General features: G+C 50.3%; 1 protein-coding gene and 1 non-coding gene across 9 annotated transcripts in view; one reads left to right on the forward strand and one right to left on the reverse strand.

Annotated features, from left to right (window-relative positions):
• The window catches only part of LOC138929709 (uncharacterized), a 329,162-nt gene that overhangs the window by 20,521 nt on the left and 281,938 nt on the right, over nucleotides 1-26,703 (forward strand). The window lies entirely within an intron of this gene.
• TRNAE-UUC (transfer RNA glutamic acid (anticodon UUC)) lies at nucleotides 21,258-21,330 on the reverse strand. Its single transcript has one exon. It is a non-coding gene; the product is annotated as a tRNA-Glu (tRNA).

Genomic DNA, 26,703 nt, shown 5'->3' on the forward strand with positions numbered 1-26,703 from the left:
TACTATTTTTTGGACCTGCTGCGGAGGTTTGCCCTGTGAAATGTGACGCAATATTTGTACCACTGCTGCAGAGCAAGTATCTGTGTTTTTTAATTTTAGAGATGATACCTGCAGAGGTTAAGTAACTTGCCCCAGTTTATCAAGCCAGTGAATGACAGATGTGAAATCCAGACCCATGTGATGGGGATCCCCAGGCGTGTGCTCCTAACCTCCACGTTTCTAATCAAGATGTGGGCGTGATTACTCTATACGCTCTTCGTGTGAGATGCCTGGTGCCTGTGTGCGTCATCATCTCTGAAAGCCGAATATCTTCACCCGTAGAAAGTCAATAATCGTAATAACCAACCTAACTTTCTCATAGAGTTAATGCAAAGAAGAAAAGATACTGTTGAAAGAGTGTTTTTGTAAAGGGAAAATGTTTTGGTAAAGTGTAAACTCTTCGTAAATACACATTGGTTATTACTGTACTGTTGGTTATTATTGTGCTGCTGTGAAATTTTTTGTGTTCTGGAAAGGAGAGTAGTTTGCAGTTGACCATAGCAAAGGTGAGAGAGCTTCATGCTCAGGAAGGATCCCAGAGTTTAGAGAGCTGGAAGGTCTTTGGAGGATGTCCAGGTCAATGGTTCCCTGTTGCATTGCCTATTTATATCGCCTGGGGGAACCTTTTAAAAATCGATGCTCAAGATTCATTCCAGTTTCAGAAATCTCATTTCACTGGTCTGGAGTAGAGCTTAGACAGCTCAGTATACACATAAGCATATGTGTTTGTACATGTAAATGTGTGTATGCCGATGTAGTATTGGTAAAGCACATATACACACACAAGCATAGTGTGTGTATGCATGGGCACACTTGTGTGTGTTCACCCACGATGATTCTACTGCGTAGTTGGGGGCAAGAATGGCTGAACAGAACTCACAACCTTCTTTCTAGTAATCATGGTTCAGTTCAGTCGCTCAGACGTGTCCGACTCTTTGCGACCCCACGGACTGCAGCACGCCAGGCCTGCCTGTCCATCACCAACTCCCAGAGTTTACTCACACTCACATCCATTGAGGCGGTGATGCCATCCAACCATCTCATCAGTAATCATGGTAGCCTCTTGTTTACCCAGAATGGTTACAGCCGACACCCCCTGCCCAGGTCCCAGCCGATAAGCCCACCCCCTTCCTCTCTCGGGTGTCCTGGTCTGGATGATAAATTATGCCATCCTCTGGTGGCTCAGATGGTAAAGAATCTGCCAGCCAATACAGGAGATGGGGGTTCAGTCCCTGGGTTGGGAAGAGCCCCTGGAGAAGGGCATGGCAACCCACTCCAGTGTTCTTGCCTGGAGAATCCCATGGACAGAGGAGCCTGGCGGGCTACAGTCTTGGGGTCACAAACAGTCAGAGGTGACTGAGCAGCTGAACGCACTGCTGAGGAGGAATTAAGACTTGAGGGGGCTATTTTCCTTCCAAAGGGAATTGAGCAGAATGCCCTCCTTGGGCTTTCAAGGGTTGCTTTGCAGTCATGTTCAACACCATATGAGTAAGCATGCTTCTTAAGAGTCTTAAGATGAGAGAATTTCTCTTCTGTTAAAGTCTTCTTTTAAAATTGATTTTATTTTTTGGCTGCACCGTGCAAGGCATGTTGGATCTTAGTTCCCTGACCAGGGATTGAACCCGTATCCCCTGCATTGAGAATCTTACCCACTGGACCCCCAGGGAAGTCCCCAAGCTAAGAGAATTTCTTACTTTTGCTGTGATAGTAAAAGTTGTTTACAATAGAACTATACTGTGTTTCCATGTGGCCCACCTAAGTTTCACAGTCCTGAAGTCTCTCATCTCTGATTCATGCATGTAGGGCACATGTCATCACTGTTTCAGTTCCCGAAAGTGCCTTCTCATGAATGGTAGCAATTGTTACTTAGGGAATTAAATTTTGGAAACAGATCAACAGCTTTACCAACTGTCTCGGTTCTACTTCTCTGAGTATCATGCAGGGCAGTGTGGACCTGCTGGGTATGACATGCCTGATGACAATATTTATGAGACCTTTGTCCAAAAGAAAATTTGATGTTGACCCAGAAATCTGAGCGCTAAAGAACTGATGCTTTTGAACTGTGTTGTTGGAGAAGACTCTTGAGAGTCCCTTGGACAAACAAGGAGATCAAACCAGTCAATCCTAAAGTAAATAAGTCCTGAATAGTCATTGGAAGGATTGATGCTGAAACTGAAGCTCCAGTACTTTGGCCATCTGATGTGAAGAGCTGACTCATTGGGAAAGACCCTGATGCTGGGAAAGATTGAAGGTGGGAAGAGAAGGGGGTGACAGAGGATGAGACAGTTGGATGGTATCACCAACTCAATGGACATGAGTTTGGGTAATGGCTCAGAGGTTAAAGCGTCTGCCTCCAATGCGGGAGACCTGGGTTCGATCCCTGGGCTGGAAAGATCTGGAGAAGGAAATGGCAACCTACTCCAGTATTCTTGCCTGGAGAATCCCATTGACGGAGGAGCCTGGTGGGCTACAGTCTGTGGGATCACAAAGAGTCGGACATGACCGAGCGACCCAGCAACAACAACAACAACAAATCTGACGTGTAGTTGATTCTGACAGGTCTTTTTGGTGTCTTCTTGGTTGAGACTTTCTCAGCCAAGGTCACATCTGATTTGTCATTAAGGTCTGCATAGCCCAGACTGTACACACCCCAGAATAACTCAGATACTTCTCAGCCAGTAGGCTGGCTTTTAGGGGATACACAGGAAGTCTCTCTTCAGTACAGCTGTGAGTCCATGGATGTGGGCCCTTTTTTAAAATTTGTTTTGGCTGTACTGGGTCTTTATTTACCACACATGGGATCTTATTTATTAGTTGCTGCACATGAAATTTTACTTGTGGCATGTATGGGACCTGGTTTCCTGACCGGGAATCTAACCCCAGTCCCCTGCATTGGGAATGCAGAGTCTTAGCCACTGGACCATCAGCGAAGTCCTAGCACATTTCTGTAATAATAGTAATCAAGCATTTCTCCTCACCCGTGGGCATATCGTCCTGGAATGAGCCAGTCACTAACTAGTGCAGCTCTCGGAAAGTGAAATGTTTCTCTTGAAATTGGTCAGAGTGAAATCAAAGATGGAAGATGTTCCCGTCAATCACCATTAACGGCTTCGCTTCCTTGAGGTTACAGCTAACACCTGCTTCGAATGCTCATCTGTGACAGCTGAATCGTCACCCCCAAGATAAGAGAACTCTAAGCCTTCCCGAGTCCGTTAGATTTTCAGTGTGTCTTTAGTACATAAAGGTATCCGTTTCTGGGCATTGCATCACCTACGTGGTCAAAAAAAAAAAAAAGAGCTGTGTGTCGAATTGGACTCCCACGCAGGTGGTGCTTTTCGTAATACCAAGCAGCTTCTGGTTTTCCTGTGTGCATTCAAGGGAACCATAAACCACCTGGCTGAGTTGAGTTGTGCCTATCCATAAAGCACCAGGCGGCCCCAGGACACCAGCTCTGCTTGCTAATCAAAAGGGATATTGTCTTCGTGCCGGCTTAATGCAGAGATTGATAAGGGTATACAGGTGCGGTGGGACTAGGCAAGTTTTATACCCACGCCAGCTTCTATGCCTCTGCAGCTCGCTATGTGTGCAGACCACTTTGGGGGTTTTTCCCTCCAAGGATAAATCACTGCCTTTAATCTCGTTATCATTTGTACATCACTGAGGTGTTGTGCTCTGATTACAAGATGAATGACAGTCTTCCGTTTGGGACTCAAAAGTGGCAGATGATTCAAGGCCCACCTGGCAACTTTTGACTTTAGGAAATGTGCCCCTCCCTTCCTACCCACCCCTCTCCTGCCACACACACACACACACAAACCCAGCATGCACTTAGCTCCCTGATTTCCAAAACATCAACATTAAAAAAAAGAAATTTGGAATTATGTTGCAATCCCTAAGGAGACTGTAGAGGGAGCTCTCCCTGGAATTAGCCCTGGGCAATACCTGCGGCAGGGTTGACCACCGCACCTAGCCTTTTTTTTTTTTTTTTTTCCCAGAGCTCTTTTTTTCTGCTTTTCTGCTTAAAGGAGGGGGCTTCGTATCCATTCTCCTCCCCCATCCCTTGTAAAGGAAATCTTGCAAATAACTCGTTTCATAGCTTACCGAAAGTAAAGTCAGTCGTGTCCGAATCTCTGTGACCTCATGGACTGTAGCCTACCAGGTTCCTCCATCCATGGGATTTTCAAGGCGACAGTACTGGAGTGGGTTGCTATTTCCTTCTCCGGGGGATCTTCCCAACCCAGGGATCAAACCCGGCTCTCCTGCATTGTAGGCAGATGCTTTACCATCTGAGCCACCAGGGAAGCTTACCAAAAGCAGTGACTTTTTCATATGACTTGCATCACGATGATTATGTATTTCTGGTTTTCGAAAAACAGGAGCGACTTGAGCATGTGAATAACCTTGGACAAGCAGTATGAGTGTTTCACAATAATATATTGTGCGTAAGCTGCAGTGAAAGAAGTGTTAGTTGTCTAGTACGTTTCATCTCAATATTGTTTGCTGTATTCAGCTCAGTTCAGTCGCTCAGTTGTGTCCGCCTCTTTACGACCCCATGGACTGCAGCACGCCAGGCCTCCCTGTCCTTCACCATCTCCCGGAGTTTACTCAAACTCATGTCCATCGAGTGGGTGATGCCGTCCAACCATCTCATCCTCTGTCGTCCCCTTCTCCTCCCGCCTTCAGTCTTTCCCAGCATCAGGGTCTTTTCCAAGGAGCCAGCTCTTCACATTAGTTGCATTATTTCTATATTTTGGTTCTTCTGTATATTTTTTTTATCTAAAAAAAGCAAAAAAGATGTATTTTTGGAGTAGGTGGTTTTGACTGTTGCCTGCCAGCCTCCTCTGTCCATGGGATTCTCCAGGCAAGAACCCTGGGCTGGGTTGCCTTTCCCTTCTCCAGGGGATCTTCCCAAACTGGGGATCGAAACTCGGGTCTCCCACATTGCAGGCAGACTCTTTACCATGTGAACCACCACGGAATTCCCAAGGACGACAGCAAAAAAAAGACGTATTTTGGGAGTAGGTGGTTCTGTTGTCCAGTTCTAGTTTATCCAGGGGACCAGTTGTGGCTTGCGAGTTCTGGTTCCCTGCGTAGGGACTGAACCTGGGCCGCCTGCCGTGGGAATGCAGTCTTAGTTACTGGACCTGCAGGGGACTCCCACGCTGATTCCTAATATTCTTCCTTCTTCTCTTCGTCTTCTGTCCGTACCCAGCCCTCCCCCCTCGTTTTCCTCTGCCTTCTGCTGCTCGTCTTTTTCCTTCGGTGCCTTCTCAGACCTGTGCTCACCCGGTCATGAGGTTTTTGCCCTATTGTTCATTAACATGCTCCCTACAATAGGAAGCTTTAGGAACTGCAGTTGAATACCTTTTTCTTTGGGCACTAGTGGTAAGGAACCCGCCTGCCAATGCAGGAGACTTAAGAAATGCAGATTCGATCCCTGGGTCAAGAAGATCCCCTGGAGGAGGGCACGGCAACCCGCTCCAGTGTTCTTGCCTGGAGAATCCCATGGGCAGAGGAGCCTGGCGGGCCACAGTCCCCGGGTCACAAAGAGTCGGACACGACTGAAGCGACTTAGTACGCACGTGCCTTTTTCTCGAGAGAAGCAAACTCAGAGTTGAAAGGAGAGGCTGCTCCTGTGTGCAGGGCACCTCCCCGTCTCAGAGAGTGCCCCAGCTGCTTTCTGCTCCGCAGGGCCCTGGGTCTCGTCTCAGCCCTTCAGGTGGACAGAGCGGGCCTCCCTTTGCAGGGAGGACTGTTCTAGCACGCCACGCTGCACTCCTCAGACCTGAAGCCTGTGCAGGAGACTGAAACGTGTGCCTAAGATCCAGTTCTCCATTTCGTAGAAACTGGGACAGGAGTCTGGGGGCCTGGCTGAAGAGCTAGAAGCCAAACGTAATCTTCGTGGGTGGACATCTTCCTGCAAATATTTACGTGGGGTTCCTACCAACATGTGAGCCACTTCGCCCCCGGCTCAGTTGCGAACTGTTGTCTCCTCAGTCGCTCGGTTGTGGATTAGGGCCTGCCAGGCTCCTCTGTCCAAGGGGTTTTCCCAGCAAGGAAACTGGAGTGGGTTGTTGCCGCGTCCTTCTCCGGGGGATCTTCTCGACCCAGGGTCAAACCCTCATCTCTGTACTGGCAGGTGGATTCTTTACCCCTGGCACCACCTGGAGTCAGGTCATTTGTTCTGCCTCCTTATCCTGTTACTGTTGAGATGCTGAGTACTTAGTACAGATAACAACAACAACAAACTCTTGAGAGAGAACAACGCTGCTGACAGGTAGGTAGCGTAGCTCACCTTCGTTTCTTTTTCATATCTGCCTGCTTTGTAACAGATGTTTCTGCATGAAATACTCTTCTGTCTCAAAGCTGAATACCTCGGCTTCATTTCCTTCTCCAAGACCATGAATTCTTTCCAAGGAAACGCTGTTTTCCGTGGTGCCTTATTGCCACGCCGCCTGCAGCTTTGTAATTTACTTCCGGTTCTCTTGCTGGATGAGAACACAGGTCCGCCGTGTGCCTCCAACTCTGTTTTTCCTGTAAATGGCTTCTCCTTCCCACCCCCCCGCCTTGTTTAATTTCTCTGCAACCAGCGCGCTCTGTACGTTTTCACGTGCGTCTCACAGTTCTCCGATTCCCCGCGTGAACCGTGGTCATCGTGATAACGAACATTTCTAACTCTGCTTCTCACATGATGCGTGCACAGGCACGTGGGGGTTCTGTGGGACGTCTGACACCGGTGAGCTTGGTTGACACCTCAACACTGGTTTCCGCTTTTTTCCCGAGTGTTTCTGGAAACTCATAAAAAAGCGCCGTGTATAGCATCATTTATTTATTTCTCCTTAGGAACCTTTTCTTTCTTTCATGCAACCCATGTCCTTGTGAGGTGGTGTCTTTGTTTAGGTGTTTCCTTATGTTTGCTTTGAAAATAAATTTGACAGACTTTTAGAAATGTTTCAGTTCAGTCGCTCAGTTGTGTCCGACTCTTGGTGACCCCATGAATCGCAGCACGCCAGGCCTCCCTGTGCACCACCAACTCCCGGAGTTCACTCAGATTCACGTCCATCGAGTCACTGATGCCATCCAGCCATCTCATCCTCTGTCGTCCCCTTCTCCTCCTGCCCCCAATCCTTCCCAGCATCAGAGTCTTTTCCAATGAGTCAGCTCTTTGCGTGAGGTGGCCAAAGTACTGGAGCTTCAGCTTTAGCATCATTCCTTCCAAAGAAATCCCAGGGTTGATCTCCTTTAGAATGGACTGGTTGGATCTCCTTGCAGTCCAAGGGACTCTTAAGAGTCTTCTCCAACACCACAGTTCAAAAGCCTAAATTCTTCGGTGCTTAGCCTTCACGGTCCAACTCTCACATCCATACATGACTACTGGAAAAACCATAGCCTGACTAGACAGACCTTAGTCGGCGAAGTAATGTCTCTGCTTTGAATATGCTATCTAGATTGGTCATAACTTTCCTTCCACGGAGTAAGCATCTTTTAATTTCATGGCTGCAGTCACCATCTGCAGTGATTTTGGAGCCCCCCAAAATAAAGTCTGACACTGTTTCCACTGTTTGCCCATCTATTTCCCATGAAGTGATGGGACCGGATGCCATGATCTTTGTTTTCTGAATGTTTAGTTGGAAAATAAAGCCCTTCATTTAATAGTCATGTTGCCAAAACAGGGGCATTTGAAACGGTGACAGCTGGCTGCAAAGAACAGTAGTTCTAGAGTTCACCATTTCACTGATGACATTTTTTTTTTTTCTGATTTCAAACCATATCTGCTAATCTAACCCTTTTCTAAGGACACACTCATGTAGACACCTTTTTTTTTTTAATGTGCCAGATGCATTCTTTATTTATTGGAGTGTAATTGCTTTACGATGTTGTGTTAGTATCCACTGTACAACACCCTGAATCAGCTGTCTGTGTACAATACCCCCTCCCTGATGGGCCTCCCACCCACCCCTCTATCCTGCCCTCTAGGTCATCACAGAGCACCAAGCTGGGCCCCCTGTATTTTACAGTAGGTTCCCACTAGCTGGCGCTTCTGTGCACATCTTGCCTTTCATCCACTTAGTCGTGTCTGACTGCGACCCCGCGGACTGCAGCACACCAGGCCTCCCTGTGCTTCAGCCTCGCCCGGGGTTTGTGCAGACTCACGTCCTTGGAGTTGGTGATGCCATCCAAGCATCTCATCCGTTTTAGACATGGTACTGTATGTGGATCAACCCTAATCTCCCAGTCTTCCCCATCCTCCCCTTCCCACCCTGTGTCCACGTGTGCGTGCGTGCTAAGTCACTTCAGTCGTGTCCACCTGTTGGTGAATCTGTGGACTGTAGCATGCCAGGCTCCTCTGTCCTTGCGGATTCCTCAGGCAAGCATACTGGAATAGGTTGCCATGTCCTTTTCCAAGGGATCTTCCCTTCTCAGGGATCAAACCCATGTCTCCTACATCTCCTGCCTTAGCAGGCAGGTTCTTTACCACTAGCGCCATCTGAAAAGTCCGCCTGTAGACAGTGTAAAAATATTATTTGCTTCCCAGCGAGGAGGTGGGACGTATACACACACACACACACACACACACACACACACACACAAATATATACACAGCTACCTTTGTATGCAGATATACCCACCCACATGCATACACGTCCGTCATACCTACATGTGTGCAAAGATTCACACGTGTGTAATAGTAATGCCTAGCTAGGCTGTGGTGTGGAGAAGGCAATGGCAACCCACTCCAGTACTATTGCCTGGAAAATCCCATGGGTGGAGGAGCCTGTTAGGCTGCAGTTGATGGGGTCACTAAGAGTCGGACATGACTGAATGACTTCACTTTCACTTTTCACTTTCATGCATTGGAGAAGGAAATGGCCACCCACTCCAGTGTTCTTGACTGGAGAATCCCAGGGACGGGGGAGCCTGGTGGGCTGCTGTCTGTGGGGTCGCACAGAGTCGGACACGACTGAAGTGACTTAGCAGCAGCAGCAGGCTGCAGTGTAATCAACCTGGCTGACCGTGGGATCCGTGTGGAGGAGAGGAAGAGCTGAAGGGCAGTGGCCAGAGGAGGGGCCACCATCCTCACACCTGTTTCTAGTTAGTTCTAGGACAGGACAGAGTGTAAAGCTAGGAGGTGGGGCCCAAGGGACAAGGGCTTTTCGGTAGCTTTAGGGGTAGAAATTGCCGTCGAATAGGGAAATCCACAAAGGTTCAGGCAAGAGAAAGCAGAAACTGAGTCCGCCTGGGAGAAGGGGAGAAGTGTGATGAGAAAGAGTCCTCATGGGTTATTGTCCAAACCAGCCATCCTGGGATTTGGGTGCATGGCCTGTTCCCAGTAGGGAACTGATTTGGAAAGAGGAAATGAAAACGCAGGTCATCAGGGAGGCTTACCTCTAAGTAGGCCCGTGGCTCAGCAGTTTCTAGAAGTTCATCATTATCGAAAAAAGAAACAAAAAAATGTGTATTCGTGAAAGAGAACACTTTTCAAAATGTGGATGGGATGATCTGGATGGAAGCAAAGAGAAAGGAAAGATGGGCAGGCTCTCGGTATGGGACGGACATCCCATGGCGTTTGATGAGGGCTGGTGGCTGAGGAAGGACCCACAGGGAGAGAAGTGAGGTTCTGTGTTCCTGTTGCCACCCTGAGGGACCCTGTTCATGCCAGTTGAGCTGCATGGCAGGTATGGGTATCAGCCTTCAGCTGCAAGGCAGAGGGCTGGGAATAGAGTGGGCTGGGCTGAGGATCGAGCTTCATTTTCAAAACGGCCCCGTGGAGGGTCACCCAGAGCTTGAATTCCAGTTGTCCATGCAGGTACCACAGCTTCAGTTCCTCATCATCTTCATGACCGGAGGAGATCAGGGCACGTGTCAAAGGAATGATCTGATGAGTGAATGAAGTCTGTATTTTCATGCCTTTTTTGTGTGTGGATTCTTTGCCATCTTTTTGGGGGTTCAAGATTCTTAAGTGCAGGACTTCCCTGGCAGTCCAGTGATTCAGAATCTGCCTGCCAGGGCAGGGGACCCAGATTTGATCCCCAGTCTGGGAACAGCTTACATGCTGTGGAGCAAAAGAAAAAAAACCCCATGTACCAGAACCTGTGAAGCCCGTGTTCTGAAAATCCGTGCTCTGCCACAACAGAAGCTGCTGCCATCAGAAGCAAAAAAGCCCCGTGCACCAGAACCTGTGAAGCCCGTATTCCGAAAGTCCGTGCTTCACCACGAGAGAAGCTCCTGCCATCAGAAGCCTGTGCTTCGGAACCAGAGTGACCCCCTCTAGTAGCGCTCTTCAACTAGAGAAAGCCCATGCACAGCCACAAAGACCCCGTACAGCCAAAAATAGAAGTGAATAAAGTCAATGCAACATTGTACTTGGGAAAACAAAAAGATGTTTTAGTGTTGTGTCCAAAAGTCCAAGGTGTTATTCCAGCTCACCCACGGAGGCTGGCGTTGCAAATACACTCCAGTGCGAGAGAGACGGGCTGGCTGAAGGCTGTCACAAGAGCTGGCCACAAGACTTCACGAGGCCAAGATTGGTGTGCTTAAACACAGCATGAGGCTTCATGGCATGAGGCGCTTCAGACAGACGGCGGCAATAAGGGCCAGGCTAACGGAACTGGGCTGCAGTCACTTCCGGCACTGGGGCACCGGGACTTTGGAGTCCCTGCTTATAGACTCCGTGATATGATGACAAGTCATCGTCTCTGCGGGCAAGCACGATGCTAGAATGGAATTTGAAGCAAGCTCCTCCGTTTCATTCCTTTGCCTCCAGGCCCTGGCCCTTCTGTTCAGACAGCACTTTGAAAAAGGACCCCCAGTCTGGTTTCTCACTCAGACTGTGGTCTGTCCACCCATCCTGCTGGGAGAACATATAATGCGTGGTGGATCCTGAAGTAGGAAAAGGCAGGCTCCGTCAGCTGGGTGTGTGATGCCCAGATGACACACGCTGGGATCCTGATAACCACCCCGATGTCAACTTTATCTCTTGCCTCACGTGTGAATCTTGTCACTCCAGCATGGTGGTATCAGCTTAGATTTTAAAGACCCACTTAGCAAAGGTGTCTGTATGTCATGGCTATGCTCTTTCCAGTAGGCATGTACGGATATAAGAGCTGGACCATAAAGAAGGCAGAGTGCCGAAGAATCGATGAAGAGCTTCAAAGAATCAAACTGTGCCACTGGAGAAGACTCCTGAGAGTCCCTTGGGCTGCAGGGTGATCAAACTGGTCAGTCTTAGAGGCAATCAACCCTGAATATTCATTGGAAGGACTGATGCTAAAGCTGAAGCTCCAGTACTTTGGCCACTGGATGTGAACAGCCAACTCACTGGAAAAGGCCTTGATTCTGGGAAAGATTGGAGGCAGAATGAGAAGAGGGCAACAGAGGATGAGATGGTTGGATGGCATCACCGATTCCATGGACCTGAGTTTGAGCAAAGTCTGCGGGATTGTGGACAGGGAAGCCTGGCGTGGTACGGTCTGTGGGCTCACAGAGAGTGGGACATGACCTGGCGACCGGACAGCAGCAAAGCAAGGGCGGAGAAATTGGTGGAAGAGACGTGAGAGTGTTGGTCGCTCAGTCGTGTCCAGCTCTCGCCATGCAGTTCTCCAGGCAAGAAGACTGGAGCGGGCTGCCATGCCCTCCTCCAGGGGGTCTTCCCCACCCAGGGGTCAAGCACGGGTCTCCTGCAGTGCAGGCAGATTCTTTACCATCTGAGCCACCAGGGAAGCCCAGAGAAACTGGTAACCAGTTATAAAAGAGAGTGGAAATAAAATCTGATGCACAATCATTACATTAAATCTCTGAACTTTTCACATTGTAAGTGAAGTAGCCATCATTTTTAATAGTTCGAATAGACCTTTTACGGGCTTCCCTGGTGGCTCAGTGGTAAAGGATCCGTCTGCTACTGCCGGTGACGTGGGTACGATCCCTGACCCAGGACGATCCCACCTGCCACGGGGCATCTAAGCCCGTGTGCCACAACTATTGAACCTGGGCTCCTCAACAGGAGAGGACACCCCAGAGAGGAGTCCATGCACCGAGATGAAGCGCAGCCCCTGGCTCTCCGAAACTGGAGAAAAGCGCCCCCCCCCCCCGGCAACGAAGACCCAGCACAGCCAAAAAGAAATAACATTAATGAATAGCTTTTTTCAGGTAGACTTTTTACAAGCCTGAAAGTTACACAACAGTACTTTTAGCGACAGAGGTGATTTGGCTCCACGTACATTTCACACAAGAGAAATTCTTTACAAATTAAGTAAAAAAAAAAAAAGGGAAAGGGCATGTGACTTGGAAATGGACGTCTTGGGTGTGGGTGCCAGGTTGACCTTTGAACTGTTGATCCTCAGCAAGTTCACTGTGACACGTGACTTTCAGCCAAACCATCCATGAAGAGGTAGCGGGAAAAGTGAGGCTTCCATGGTGTTACTTGGGGACCTTCACAGAGAGCTGATGTGTGTATGTGTGTAAGAAAGTAGCCAGCTACAGAGTTCCGTGTGAATTTAAAGATGTCATAAAAGTATATAGCCCTTGCTTTAAATCTCAATACATACCCATTTCTCTTGTAGAACTTTATTCATGAGGCATTAACATGAATAGTAATAATGATTTTATGACTCCAGTAGTAATTTTCATTTCCTTTAGTAGTAAAATTGCGTGTAGTTTTTTTTCCCCCATGTATGCCATTTGATGGTAAGACAGTAATGTTTAAGGCTTTCATAGGTTTTATAGATGATGAAGATTAGAACTCTTTTAAAAAATGATTACGTTTGTCCTTGAATAATAAAAAGGCACTGCAGTCAAATTAGTATTCGGTTGAATTTTTTTTTTTTTAATCACAACTTTCCGAGCTGTTTCCTAAAGAATCATTGAATATTTGCCACCTCTTTGGACACCCACAAAATGATATTTAGGGAAGGATTCTGTTGCAGAAGGACACGCAAGGTAAGTACCGCTGAATGGGTGTCTATAGAGCGCAGAGTATCTAGAAAACATGATACACCTGGACTTTGGATGGAGCTCAGCTTGGGAATACAGTGCAACTTTCTGCAGAAGCTGGGGAAACTTGAGACTTTGCCTTCCAACCCAGGGGGTTCAGGTTCAATCCCTGGTCAGGGAGTTAAGATCCCAGATGCCTCGTGGCCAGGAAACCAAAACATAGAACACAAGCGATATTGTAACGAAGTCAATAAAGGCTTTAAAAATAGTCCACATTAAAAAAAAAAATACTTAAAAAAATTACACGCAAGCAGTCTTTATTCCTTCAGGATGGTGTGTGTGCGCGCTCAGTTGCTTCAGTCGTGTCTGACTCAGTGCAACCCCATGGACTGTAGCCCACCAGGCTTCCTCTGTCCATGGGATTTTCCAGGCAAGAATACTGGAGTGGGTTGCCATGCCCTCCTCCAGGGGGATCTTCCCGACCGAGGCATTGAACCTGCATCCCCCGTGACTCCTGCATTGCAGGCAGTTTCTTTGCTTGCTGAGACACCAGGGAAGCCTAACTGGAACCTTGGTTAATTAATGATCCACATGCAGAGAGAACCCAGTCCATTCAGCGTAACATTCCAGGTTGCTGGAGAGCCGCAAGCCCTTGAGCAGACCCGGTGTCTTCAAGCACGAAGCTTAAAGGCAGAATAAATAGAGACGTCATCTGGATGACCATGATCTTCCAAAACCATCCAGGACTCGCAACGGCTTCTCAGAAAAGGGTGGGAAAGGAACGCGTGTCGTATTGCTGCTACGTGCCCAGAGACACGCTGGATATTGGAAATCCAGCCAAGGGGCTGGATTGCTATGACATTGCACAGATTTTTCTGGCCAGCAGTTTACATCCACCTGACTAAAAAAAACACAGACATCGTCTCAAACACAGTATACAGTGTGGCCAGGCATCGAAGACCTCCTTAGGACTTGTTCTTCCTGGAAACCATTCCTTGGGGTTTTTTCTCCAGGGCTGTGATTCTCTGCTTGACTCCAATTTTGGCAGAGTCTTTCCTTAAGCCTGTGGTGTTGGAATTAAGCTCAGGGCTGTGATGTTTGCCTTCTAAGAAGCCCTTGGCAAACACCCCCCTCTTGGTCTGTTTTCAGATTTGCTGCCTGGTTGATCTCCAAGTTAGTGAATCAGCCAGAAAGCATGTATCCTGCAATTTATAACTGGGGCCCATCTCTGGATCAAAGTTGGGCTACCAGTTTTAGAAGATTAAAGCACGTTTCACTCAGGAATGACATTTAGTTGTGCAGAATTTGTGTTTTATTTTTCATGATTCTTGAGTGTTAAGTCATAAATGTGAGCTAATGACAGAAAATGTGTATAAGATTAACAGGTTAGGTGGATAGTACACATGAAAATATCCTTTCCAGGGGACTTCCCAAGTGGTCCGGCGGTTGAATCCGCTTTCCAATGCACGGGCTGAGGGTTCAATACCTGGTCAATTAACTAAGTTCCCACAGGGTGCAGGACAATGGGCCCACGTACTGCAACTCGAGAAAGCCCGCATGCTGCAATGAAGGCCCGGCACAGCCAAAATTGAAGGGGAAAAAAAGGATCAGTTCAGTTCAGTCGTGTCCGATTCTTTTTGACCCCATGGACGGCAGCACATCAGGCTTCCCTGCCCATCACCAACTCCCAGAGCTTGCTCAAACTCATGTCCATCGAGTCGGTGATGCCTTCTAACCATCTCATTCTCTGACGTCCCCTTCTCTTCCTGCCTCCAATCTTTCCCAGCATCAGGGTCTTTTCCAATGAGTCAGCTCTTTGCATCAGGTGGCCAAAGGATTGGAGCTTCAGCTTCAGCATCAGTCCTTCCAATGAGTATTCAGGACTGATTTCCTTTACGATTAACTGGTTAAAAAAAATTTTTTTTTTAATTTGCTATTGCAGTGCATAATAAATCAGCACTATCTCTTCTGGGCCTCTTCATGGATCACCGCCTGGTCATGGCAAAGCTTGTATGACTCAGCGAAGCTATGAGCCATGCCGTGTGGGACCAGCCAAGATGGACAAGTCATAGTGGAGAGTTCTGACAAACTGTGATCCCCTGGAGGATGGAATGGCAAACCACTCCAGTATTGCCTGCTAATTCGCTTCAGTCGTGTCCGACTCTGTGCGACCCCATAGACAGCAGCCTACCAGGCTCCCCCATCCCTGGGATTCTCCAGGCAGGAACACTGGAGTGGGTTGCCATTGCCTTCTCCAATGCATGAAAGTGAAGTCGCTCAGTTGTGTCCGACCCTCAGCGCCCCCATGGACTGCAGCCTTCCAGGCTCCTCCGTCCATGGGATTTTCCAGGCAAGAGTGCTGTAGTGGGGTGCCATTGCCTTCTCAGGGTGAAGAGGGGAAAAGAGATGACGCTGGAAGATGAGCCCCTCAGGTTGGAAGGTGTCCAATGGAAAAAAAAAAAAATCACCTGACATTTTCTTAGCTCCTGTCTTTCTGTCATGGTGCTCAGATGCATTCTGCAAGGGTCTGCAGGTAGTTCTTTCTATAAAGGAATCCTGGGAAGAATCTGTGTATCTTTATTTTCACTCAGTAGTTCAAAACACATCTGCTCTATCAGTTCAGTTCAGTTCAGTCACTCGGTTGTGTCCGACTCTTGGCGACCCTATGGACTGCAGCACGCCAGGCCTCCCTGTCCATCACCAACTCCCAAAGCTTGCTCAGACTCATGTCCGTCAAGTCGGTGATGCCATCCAACCATCTCATCCTCTGACATCCCCTTCTCCTCCTGCCTTCAATCTTTCCTAGCATCAGGGTCTTTTCCAATGAGTCAATTCCTTGAATCAGGTTGGCCAAAGGATTGGAGTTTCAGCTTCAGCATCCGTCCTTCCAATGAATATTCATAACTGATTTCCTTTGATGGACTGGTTGGATCTCCTTGCAGTCCAAGGGACTCTCAAGAGTCTTCTCCAACACCAACATCTGCTCTATAAATTGAGGTAGACTACACTGCCCGTGATTTCCTATTTTATGTGGTCGCAATCATGACCGCTTATGGACTCATTTTCGTTCCTTTGAGATTCCCTATTGAGGATTGCGTATCTTTTTACACTGTGTTCCACTCTGTGGCCTTCTCCCTGCAGTGGCTTCTCTCGTGGCTTCTGAGCACAGGCTCGGTAGTTTTGGTGCATGGGGCTCAGTTGCTCTGAGGCATGTGGGATCTTCCTGGACCAGGGACGGAAGCTGTGTCCCTGGCATTGGCAGGCAGGTTTCTTACCCAGTGAGCCCCCAGGGAAGCCCCTGGGAATTGCGTACCTTGGAGAGTTCATTGCAGTGCTGTTTATCAAGTGTGCGTGTGCCTGCTCAGCTGCTCGAGTCGTGTCGGACTCTCTGAGACCCCATCGACTTGCTCTCCAGGCTCCTCTGCCCACGGGATTTCCCAGGCAGGAATACTGGAAGGGGCTGCCATGCTCTTCCTCCAGGGGATCTTCCCAACACAGGGATTGAAGCCATGTCTGAGTGGGTAGCCTTTCCCTTCTCCAGGGGAACCTTCCCAACCCAGGGATCGAACCCAGGTCTCCCGTATTGCAGGCAGTTGTTTACCAGCTGAGCCACAAGGGAAGCCCAAGAATACTGGAGTGGGTAGCCTGTCCCTTCTCCAGGGCATCTTCTGGACCCAGGAATCAAACCGGGGGTCTCCTGCATTGCAGGCGGACTCTTTACCAGCTCAGCCACCGGGGAAGCCCTAAGTGGGAATTAGAGGGGGCTGCCAAAAAAAAAAAAAACAAACCCTCAAACCGAAGCGTTAAAGACACAAGGGTTCACAGAGCACCTAGCTCGGAAAAAGCAGAGTGGGGAAAACGAGACAGGAAGAGGCTGTCCCGATGCTCGTGTTGCCCTTTCCCCCAGCCCTCTCTTCATGGTCCTTCTCGTTTGTGTTTGTCCTTGCGTTCATGAGATAGGGTATCATTAAGGTGTATAGGGTGTCATTTAGTTGCATATGTTTCCTGAGTTTCTCTCACTTGCTGCCTGCAGGCAGTTAAATCTGAGCACCTTGGTTGCAAGACTTATCGCATCCCCTTTAGCACTTGGACAGAATGTATCTGGAGTGATTGCAACATTGGTTCATCTGCTTCAGAACATGAGGGAAGAGTAATCACTTGCCTTTAAAAATTTTTTTTCAAACACCTGCAAAATTTACACTCACCATGACCTGTAACAGCTGGGAGGAACAGTGCTTGCTATCAGCCTTTACCACTGATGAGTTCATCAAGGTTCTGTGAATTTGGAATGATTTTTTTGTTTAACCACTTGCCTTTTAAGGGGTCGGTGTGTTTTGATCCTTCGCGGGATCTCCTAGTCTGCAGATAGCATCCAGCTCCTGGAGGAACAACAGGAGCTTCACTCCTCACCCCCGCCTCTCGGTTCTGAGACTTTTGCTTCCATTATTCTGGGTGGGGGGAGCTACACCCTTCCCTCCTGTGTCCCCTCCCCCCTGCCATCCTCCTCAGCCCTATGGGGTCTTGTTCAGCCCTCATTTGTTCCCGTCTCCTTAAGCCCCACAGCCCCTGCCCTGTTGACTGTTATACTCCTCCCTGCCCTCCACGGTATCATTTGTGTTTGCACTGAAGGTGATAGTTTATTTCGCGTTTGCACTGAAGGTGATGGTTGATGAAAAATAGCCCTGTTGCTCTTGCTTGTCCTTGGGCTCAGCCTCCCCACCCCCCAGCCCCCTGCGGGGAGCCGTAATCATCCATTATCTAAAATGCCCGATAAGGATTTCTAAAGCAGGAGTGGAAAGAAGAAATAATGAGGTCATCGTTCACCTCCACCCCAAAAGCCCAACTATCTTTTTGAGAGCCTGAGGTGAAGCTGGTGATCCTGAAAGGCAGGCTTTCTCGAGAAAGGGGATTTGCGGCCTGCTTTGCACACCAAAAGGAAAGCTGGGCGGCCAGCCGGTCAAGTCTTAACTTAAGTCCTGGAATAGAGAGAGTGGAGGGTTACCTTTGAGGCTGGGATCGGCAGGCTTTTCCTGTTCTGTGTGGACAGTGAATACTTTAGTCTTTGCAAGCACTCCGCTCTGCACTGCGCTGCAGAAGCTTTTACCGATAGCGCCTGAGCCATGAGGGTGTCCGTGTGCTCGTCAAAAGGCTGTTGACTGAAATTTCAGTGTCAATAATTTGCATGTGCCACTAAGTGTGCTTTTGATTTTCTTCAATGATTAAAAAAAAGATTTAAAAAATATTCTTTATCTCTTGGGCCGTAAAATAAATAGCAGGGCCTGCATCTGGTCCTCCTTGGGCTAGTTTGCAGACCCCGTGATTTCAGTGAAGAGTCTCTCTGCGTAAAAACTTTAGGCAGGTACAGGAGGCAAGGAAGGAAAGAGCTGTTTATTCTATTTTTGATTTTTTCTGTTTCTAAATATTTTATTTCACTGGGTTTTTTTTTTTTTTTACAATTTTCTTTCTTTATCGGTGGCCGTGCTGCGTCTGCGTCGCTGCTGAGGCTTCTCTCTAGTTGCTGCAAGCGGTGGCTCATTTCTAGTTGCCGTGCTCACAGGGGTCCTCTGGTCATGGATCACAGGCCCTACGGCTCCTGGGCTTCAGTAGTTGCAGTTGCCAGGCTCCAAAGACAGGCTCACAAGTTGTGGCACACAGGCTTAGTTGCTTCGAGGCATGTGGGATCTTCCCTGGACCAGGAATTGAACCCCTGTCTCCTGCTTTGGCAGGTGGATTCTTTACCACTGAGCCACCAGAGAACCCGCAGTTCATTTTATTTTAAGTTGGCATATAATCGGAAGAAGTGATGCTGAAGTTTCGATCCTTTGGCCACCTGATGCAAAAAGACCCTGATGGTGGGAAAGATGGAAGGCGGGAGGAGAAGGGGACGACACAGGATGAGGTGGTTGAATGGCCTCACTGACTCCACGGACATGAGTTTGAGGAAACTGAGGGAGCTGGTGAAGGACAGAGGAGCCTGGCGTGCTGCCGTCCGTGGGGTCGGACATGACTCACCAGCTGAACAGCAATAACTGCCCTATAATGTCGTGTTAGTTTCCGCTGCACACCTGGGAACCAGCCACAAGTATACATGCATGCCCTCCCTCTTGAGCTTCCCTCCCAGCCCGCAGCCCAGCCCACCACTCTAGGTCATCGCAGAGCGCGAAGCTCAGCTTCCTGTGCAACACAGCGGCTTCCCACCGCCTCTGTTTCACACGTTTGTCCTTGTTGTCCACTCGCTCAGTCGTGTCCGACTCTTTGGGACCGCATGGACTGCAGCACGCCAGGCCTCCCTGTCCACCACCGACTCCCAGAGCTTGCTCAGACTCACGTCCATCGAGTCGGCGATGCCATCCAACCGTCTCCTCCTCTGTCGTCCCCTTCTCCTCCCGCCTTCAGTCTTTCCCAGCATCAGGGTCTTTTCCAATGAGTCGGTTCTTCACATCAGGTGGCCAGACTATTGGAGCTTCAGCTTCAGCATCAGTCCTTCCAATGAGTATTCAGTATTGATCTCCTTTAGGGTGGACTGGCCGGATCTCCTTGCAGGCCAAGGGACTCTCAAGAGTCTTCTCGAACACCGCAGTTCAAAAACATCGATTCTTTGGCGCTCAGCTTTCTTTATGGTCCAGCTCTCACATCCATACGTGACCACTGGAACCTGTTAAAGTGATGCGGAGCCTGATTCTCGTTGGAAGTGGCCTGTGGCGGGAAAGGGCGCAGGAAGGCTGATAGCAAGGGAAGCCACAGGCAGAGGGGCGCTTGCCCTTCTTGCCGTGGAGATCTTGGAGCAGAGCAGTGTGGGAGGTTGGTCCCTGTGAACAGGAGGAAGCGGGAATGCCCGGCTGAGTTGAACTGCTGGAGAGGAGGCGGGCTGCCCTTCCCCCTCGAGAGCTTCCATCAGGAGCCACCTTGGCACAGAGGAGACCCAGTTCACTGCAGGGATTCTCTGTGGGGGACGGTGGGGCTTCCCTGGTGGCTTAGTGCCAACGCAGGAGGTGCGGGTTCGATTCCTGGGTGGGGAAGATGCCCCAGAGGAGGAAATGGCAACCCACTCCATTATTCTTGCCTGGAATCCCTGGCGGGGCTACAGTCCATGGGGTCGCAGTCAGACTGAGCAACTCAGCACATACAGGCACAGGGGACACAGAAAGTGGCTCCTGGGGGTGACTCAGTGTGGTGTTGTGTGGCAATGGGCAAGGTGAGGCCTCAGCAGAGGCAGTGGGCTGGACACGGGAGCACGTTCGGGACAGGAGGAACAGGACGGGAGGAAGCAATCCTTCCAGGAGCTGACTTGTGGAAGAGATGGGGGTATATTTCATGCATTTTCTCCCGAATTACCTCAATATGGATATTCATTATTTTTATCTCCTCTCACTCACAACTGGGAGTTATTTGCAAATATAGTCCTTTTTTTTCCCCCCTGGCTGCTAAACCAACTTGTGTCATTTCAAGGGGCTCCGAGGAGCTCTGGTAACCCCGGTCCTTCATGTCAGAGCAGAGGAGAATTCAGCGAGAGCAAAGTGGTAGGTAAGAATGATTTCATGGAATAGGATGCTTCTGAGGCTTCCAAGCGGGTGGGCAAGAAATGCCACCCTGAGAACTCGGTGGGCTGCAGTTTTATACTCAGAGGAAGGGGTTGGGGGAGAAGACCTTTGACTCTTGAATATATGTGGTTTCCATCATCAGTTCCTCCCCCAGGTAGGGCAGGGAAATTTGTCCCCGTGTGTTCAGGCCGGGACTGTCGTAAAGCACTTTGGAGAAATAATTTCAGGTCCGAGTACAACGAGGGTCTTTTCATTTTGAGAAGTCACCTTCCCTTAAATGATTTTTTCTTACGTGCACAGAGCCTGTTTTGAGAGTCGTTAACTTACTGAGTCGGTGATGGACAGGGAGGCCTGGCTTGCTGCAGTCCATGGGTTGCAAAGGGTCGGACACGACTGAGCAACTGAACTGAGCTGAACTCACTGAGCTCCCGGGACAAGATGTGGGGCTCCTGCCGCCGTTGTTTCGTAGTTTAGGGGTGCGTCCCGTGCTTCTGTAGCGTGCTTTTGTTGCTAAGCAAGCCAGCTTGGTTTTGGGGTTAAGCCAGCCTGCTTTCTTGAGGAATCATTAACGTACAGGAGTTTCCCATAGTTTTCCGTGTATAATCCCCTCGTGGGATTAACCATTTAATTGCCTTTTTTGTCCCTTCATTCTGTTCCTATCAGCTGTGCTGCATGGCTTGTGAGATCTTAGTTCTGTGACCAGGTTTATGAGATCTTAGTTCTGTGACCAGGTTTATGAGATCTTAGTTCCCTGACCAGGGATTGAACCTGGGCCCTTGGCAGTGAAAGCGCCAAGTCCTAACCACTGGACCACCAGGGAAGTCCAAGCAATATAGTCCATTTCTTCACCTCCTTTTATCACCCAAACTCTAGCCTCCCTGCCAAAAATCAGGTGGCCACACATCCTTTGTCTTGCTGAGTATCTCTGAGCTCTTGATTAAGATGGGCACACATCTGGTGACCATCCAGGCACACAGGTCAGCAGGCGTCAGTCGGGCTGGCTTGGATGATATTTGGGTGTCAGCCATCACCAGGGTGGGGGTGTCCAGCATGTAGGTCCCCCAGAGGCCTCTGGAGTACAGCTGACTTCTCTGAGTCCCAGAAGTCCAGGGTTTCCTCCTCTGCTCTGAAGTCTCAGAAACGCGATCCCATCAGAGGCCAGCGGGGGCTGGGTTCTCTTTAGGTTTGACCCAGCAGTCGGACCATAAGATGAGTGAGTGAAAGGATGGGTCAGACTTCAGCCCTCTCATCTGCCTTTAAGCATCGTCGTTCTTTCTTTACTGACTTACGCAGGCTGCGGTGGGTCTTCTTCGCTGTGCGTGGGCTTTCTCTAGTTGCAGCAAGTCAGGGCGATTCTCTAGCTGAGGTTGGCAGGCTCCTCCTTGCGGTGACTTCTCTGGTTGTGGAGCGTGGGCTCTAGACGCTCAGGCTTCAGTAATCGTGGTGCACGGGTTTACTTACGCTGCAGCTTGTAGGATCTTCCTGGACTGGGGTTTGAATTCGTGTCTCCTGCATTGGCAGGCGGATTCTTAACTATTGGGCCCCCAGGGAAGCCCTGAACATCATTATTCTAAACACGATGTTCAACATTCAGGAGACTTTGACCACCTGATGCAAAGAGCTGACTCCTTGGAAAAGACGCTGATATTGGGAAAGATTGAGGGCGGGAGGAGAAGGGGACAACAGAGGATGAGATGGCTGGATGGCATCACCGGCTCGATGGACATGAGTTTGAGGAAACTCCGGGAGTTGGTGGTGGACAGGGAAGCCTGGTGTGCTGCAGTCCACGAGGTTGAAAAGAGCCTGACACCGCTGAGCGACTGAACAGCAAAAGACACTCAAGCCCTTTAATAGACACCCTCACAAGGGTGTCTTCCTGCCCTGAGGACTGCTATGCATGTGTGTTAGTCAATCAGTGTTAGCATTACTCGGGTGCTGTTCTTGATGTTGTTACGGAGACGCACGGCTCAGGTTACCTGCCTGTCTCCTCAAGGCCGGTTGGTCAGCACCATGCTTGGCAAATTCTGCTGTTGCTGCTGTTTTTCCTTCTTTGTCTTCTCCCCTTCCTCCTCACTTTTCTCCCTTCCTCCTCTCCTCTTCCTTTGCAAGAGATATACTGTAAATAAAAGAAAGTTGATAAAAATTAGTTGACAAAGAAGTTGTATCCCAATAGTCTATTTAGATATCAATTTGAAGTTGTGTGGTGCCTTGGAATCCAAATTATAAGTGGAAGTCGTGTTCCTGGTCCGTTTGCAGGCATCTGTTGTGAGCCACAGTAGCTTTGAAAGTAGTAAATAACTCAGCTGCATTTGTTTGATTTCACTATTGTGTATTTGGAAGTCAAACTATGATTTATAATTGTGCAGTGTTTATGATCTGCAATAAAAGCGTGTGTGTTGCACACCGGCCAAGGAGCAAGGCAGCGTGCACATCACCCCTTTCCACTCTCCCAGTATCACCCGCAAAGCCACTTTCGCTGGCTTCGGGGCTTGGCTCCCTGCACTCACGTGACAGCTGGTTATTGAGCTGTGGGAGGAGGGAGAATGCTCAGCGCTTCTAGAAACATTTTGAAAGTTGGGGTGAACAGTGTTGTTGTTACTCAGAAGAAAACCTCACTGTTTCAGCTTTACCTGTTGAAAAAAAAAATGGTTTATTACGTGTGTCTGCGCTGGGTTCTTGGCACTGTGTTTGGGCTTTCTCTATGTGCAGCGAGCGGGGGCTCCTTTCTAGTGGTGGTGGTTGGGCTTGCCATTCCAGTGACTTCTCTTGTTGCAAAGCTAGGGTTCTAGGGCAGGCACATGGGGTCAGTACCCGTGGGGCTCGGGTTTCCTTGCTCTGTGCCATGTGCGGTCTTCCCGAATCAGGGATGGAACCCGTGTCTCCTGCACCAGCAGGCAGATTCTTTACCCGTGAGCCACCAGGGAAGCCCTCAACCTGCATGCGTGCGTGCTACGTCTCTTCAGTCCTGTCCGACTCTGCAACCCTGCTGTGGCCCCGTGTTCTGGGAGAAAAACTCACTCAGAAGGACAGTGCAGATGGTGGAGTGCAGCTGATTACACTGGCGGGTCCAAGGCAGAGTCTCCTCTTAGCCAAGGACGTTGATCAGTTTTTGTGAAAACCTGATATACCCTAAGTGTACATGCCCAAATCTGCCTCCCCAAATTCCCTGAAACTAGTCTGATCAAAGGAAAAGCAAGATACAAAGGTAACCCACGATTCATGTGTCATAAGCCTAGATAGTTAAACAGTGGACATTTATCAACAGGCCTGTGGTCATATCCCAATAAACATAACGGAATTTACGACTTTGTTCTGTTACAGAGATAATTAGCATAGTCTTTTAGGCGACTGAGAGTCCAAGTACTGAGGCTCTTTTATCGGAGGGGGGGGGGGGGTCTGGTTTTCCATTGGTATGCCATTTCCATAGACACCAGGATGCAATGTTCAGCGTCCATTGGGAGGGTGACCTTGCATGTAGCCTTATCTTCTAAGCCTGGCCTAAGACGGAGTCCAGCTCTGTCTGTTTCCTCCTTCAACCCCATGGACTGTAGCCCACCAGGCCCCTCTGTCCATGGGAGTCTCCAGGTAAGAATCCTGGAATGGGTTGCCATGCCCTCCCCCAGGGCATCTTCCTGACCCAGGGATCGGACCTGTGTTTACAAAGACGGAAACCGGAGCACGGGGGACGCGCGCCCTTTCTTCCCATTTCCTGTCTTCCTTGTCGGTCCCTAAAGGAACCAGCAGAAGTCCTCTCTTTCCTGCCTTTGCTGCAGCCCCGCAGTGATCCTTTTACACCTGGGAACCAGAAAGCCTGTGTAAGTTGGGTAAGAATCTGTGTACAGACTCCTGTCTGTGCTGGCTTCCTCAGGGCCGAGGGGGCAGGGGCTTATTCCCAGGTTCCCCAGGGCAGGAAGGGCGTCCCTCAGCTGCTGTGGTCCTCTCGCCCCAGAATTTCCTCGGGGGGCCTCTGAGGGTGAAGGGTGTGCAGAAATGGAGTCCTGGCACGGCTTCTGAGGCCAGGGGTCCAGGCTGGGAGAGTGGGAGGGGGTGCGTTGGGAAAAGCTGGTTCGGTGGCGGGGCGGGGGGGGGGGGGGCGGTCCTGGCAGTGCTGACTAGGGTGGCCTGGGAGTTGTTAGTAGGAAGAGAAGGGAGTGGAACCCACCTACCACTGTGGGGTAGGGAGAGGCTCCCAGAGCAGAGATCCCCTCAAATGAGCCCCAGTGCGAGGGTGTGAAGGCAGGTTGCTCGCACTGCAAAGCACACCACTTGGAAATATCCTTGGATCCAATCCTTTGGCCACCCGATACGAAGAGCCGACTCTTTGGAAAATATCCTGACATTCCCACCAGACAAATGACAAAAAAACCTCTTGACTCCCGGGTTCTGACTCATTATTCAGTTGACATCATTTTGGTGAAAATAAGTCGGTCATTGGAAAAGACCCTGATGCTGGGAGAGATTGAACGCAGGAGGAGAAGCGGACGAGAGAGGATGAGATGGTTGGATGGCATCACCGACTCAATGGACATGAGTTTGGGTAGGTTCCGGGAGTTGGTGATGGGCAGGAAGGCCTGGTGTGCTGAGGTTCGTGGGGTCGGAAAGAGTTGGACACGACTGAGTGACTGAAGAAGCACTTTGTGCAAGATGTCAGGGGGCGCTGTGACAAGCTCAGCGTGTCATGGGTGGCATGCATGCATGCTGGGGGCTGTGACTAAGGACGGGCAGTGACTCGCAGGGGGAAGACTCTGGCGGCAGGGCAGGGGCTTCCCGGCTGGTCCACTAGTGAAGACTTCGCCTTCCAATGCGGGAGATGCAGCTTCCATCCCTGACGGGGGAGCTAGGATTAAACATGCCGCAGGGCCAAAAATCCAAACAAGAACACAGAAGCAGTATTGGAACAGACTCATAAAGACTTTAAAAGTGGTCCATGTCAAAAAAAAAAAAATCTTAAAAAGATGGGAGAAAAGAATGGCAGCCGGTTTTATTTAGATTCCAGTAGATCTCAGTCACCAGAACAATGGACTTGTGGAGACTGCACTCACCAGAAGATCTCCAGTGCACCTCTAGGTATGAGGGGGAGAGACAGAGGGGCTAGGGGACCCCCACCCGGAGGACGAGAAGGGGAGAGACAGGGGTGAGGGGACCCCCCCCAACACCCAGAGAGGGAGAGACAGAGGGGCTGGGGGACCCCCACCTGGAGGGGGAGACAGAGGGGTGGGGGGACACCCACCCGGAGCGGGAGAGACAGAGGGGCGGGGCCAGGGGGACCCCCCACCCAGAGGGGGAGAGACAGAAGGGGAGGGGACCCCCACTGGAGAGGGAGAGACAGAGAGGCAGGGGGACCCCCACCCAGGTGATGAGACAGAGGGGCAGGGAACCCCCACCCGGAGTGGGAGAGACAGAGGGCTGGGGAGACCCCCACCTGGAGGGAGAGACAGAGGGGTGAGGAGATACCCACCCAGAGGGAGAGACAGGGGCGGGGGACCCCCCACCCAGAGGGTGAGAGACAGAGTGCCAGGGGGACCCCCACCTGGAGAGGCAGAGGGGCGAGGGGACCCCCACCCAGAGGGTGAGAGACAGAGTGCCAGGGGGACCCCCACCTGAAGGGGAGAGACAGAGGGGTGGGGGACCCCCACTCAGGGGAGAGACAGAGGGGCGAGGGGACCCTCCCAACCAGAGGGAGAGACAGAGGGGAGGGGGAGAGACAGAGGGGCAAGGGGACCCTCCAACTGGAGGGGGAGAGACAGAGGGGTAGGGGGACCCCCACCCAGAGGGAGAGACAGAGGGGCGAGGGGACTCCCACCCGGAGGGACAGAGGGGGATAGACACAGGGGCGAGGGGACCCCCACCCGGAGGGACAGAGGGGGATAGACACAGGGGCAAGGGGACTTCCACCCAGAGGGACAGAGGGGGAGAGACAGAGGGGCGAGGGGACCCCCACCCGGAGGGACAGAGGGGGATAGACACAGGGGCAAGGGGACCCCCACCCGGAGGGACAGAGGGTGAGAGACAGAGGGGCGAGGGGACCCCCACCCGGAGGGACAGAGGGGGATAGACACAGGGGCAAGGGGACCTCCACCCGGAGGGACAGAGGGGGATAGACACAGGGGTGAGGGGACCTCCACCCGGAGGGACAGAGGGGGAGAGACAGAGGGGTGAGGGGACCCCCACCCGGAGAGGGAGACAGAGTGGC

Source organism: Ovis canadensis, chromosome X (genome assembly GCF_042477335.2).
Source record: "Ovis canadensis isolate MfBH-ARS-UI-01 breed Bighorn chromosome X, ARS-UI_OviCan_v2, whole genome shotgun sequence".
NCBI classification, from domain to species: Eukaryota; Metazoa; Chordata; class Mammalia; order Artiodactyla; family Bovidae; genus Ovis; species Ovis canadensis.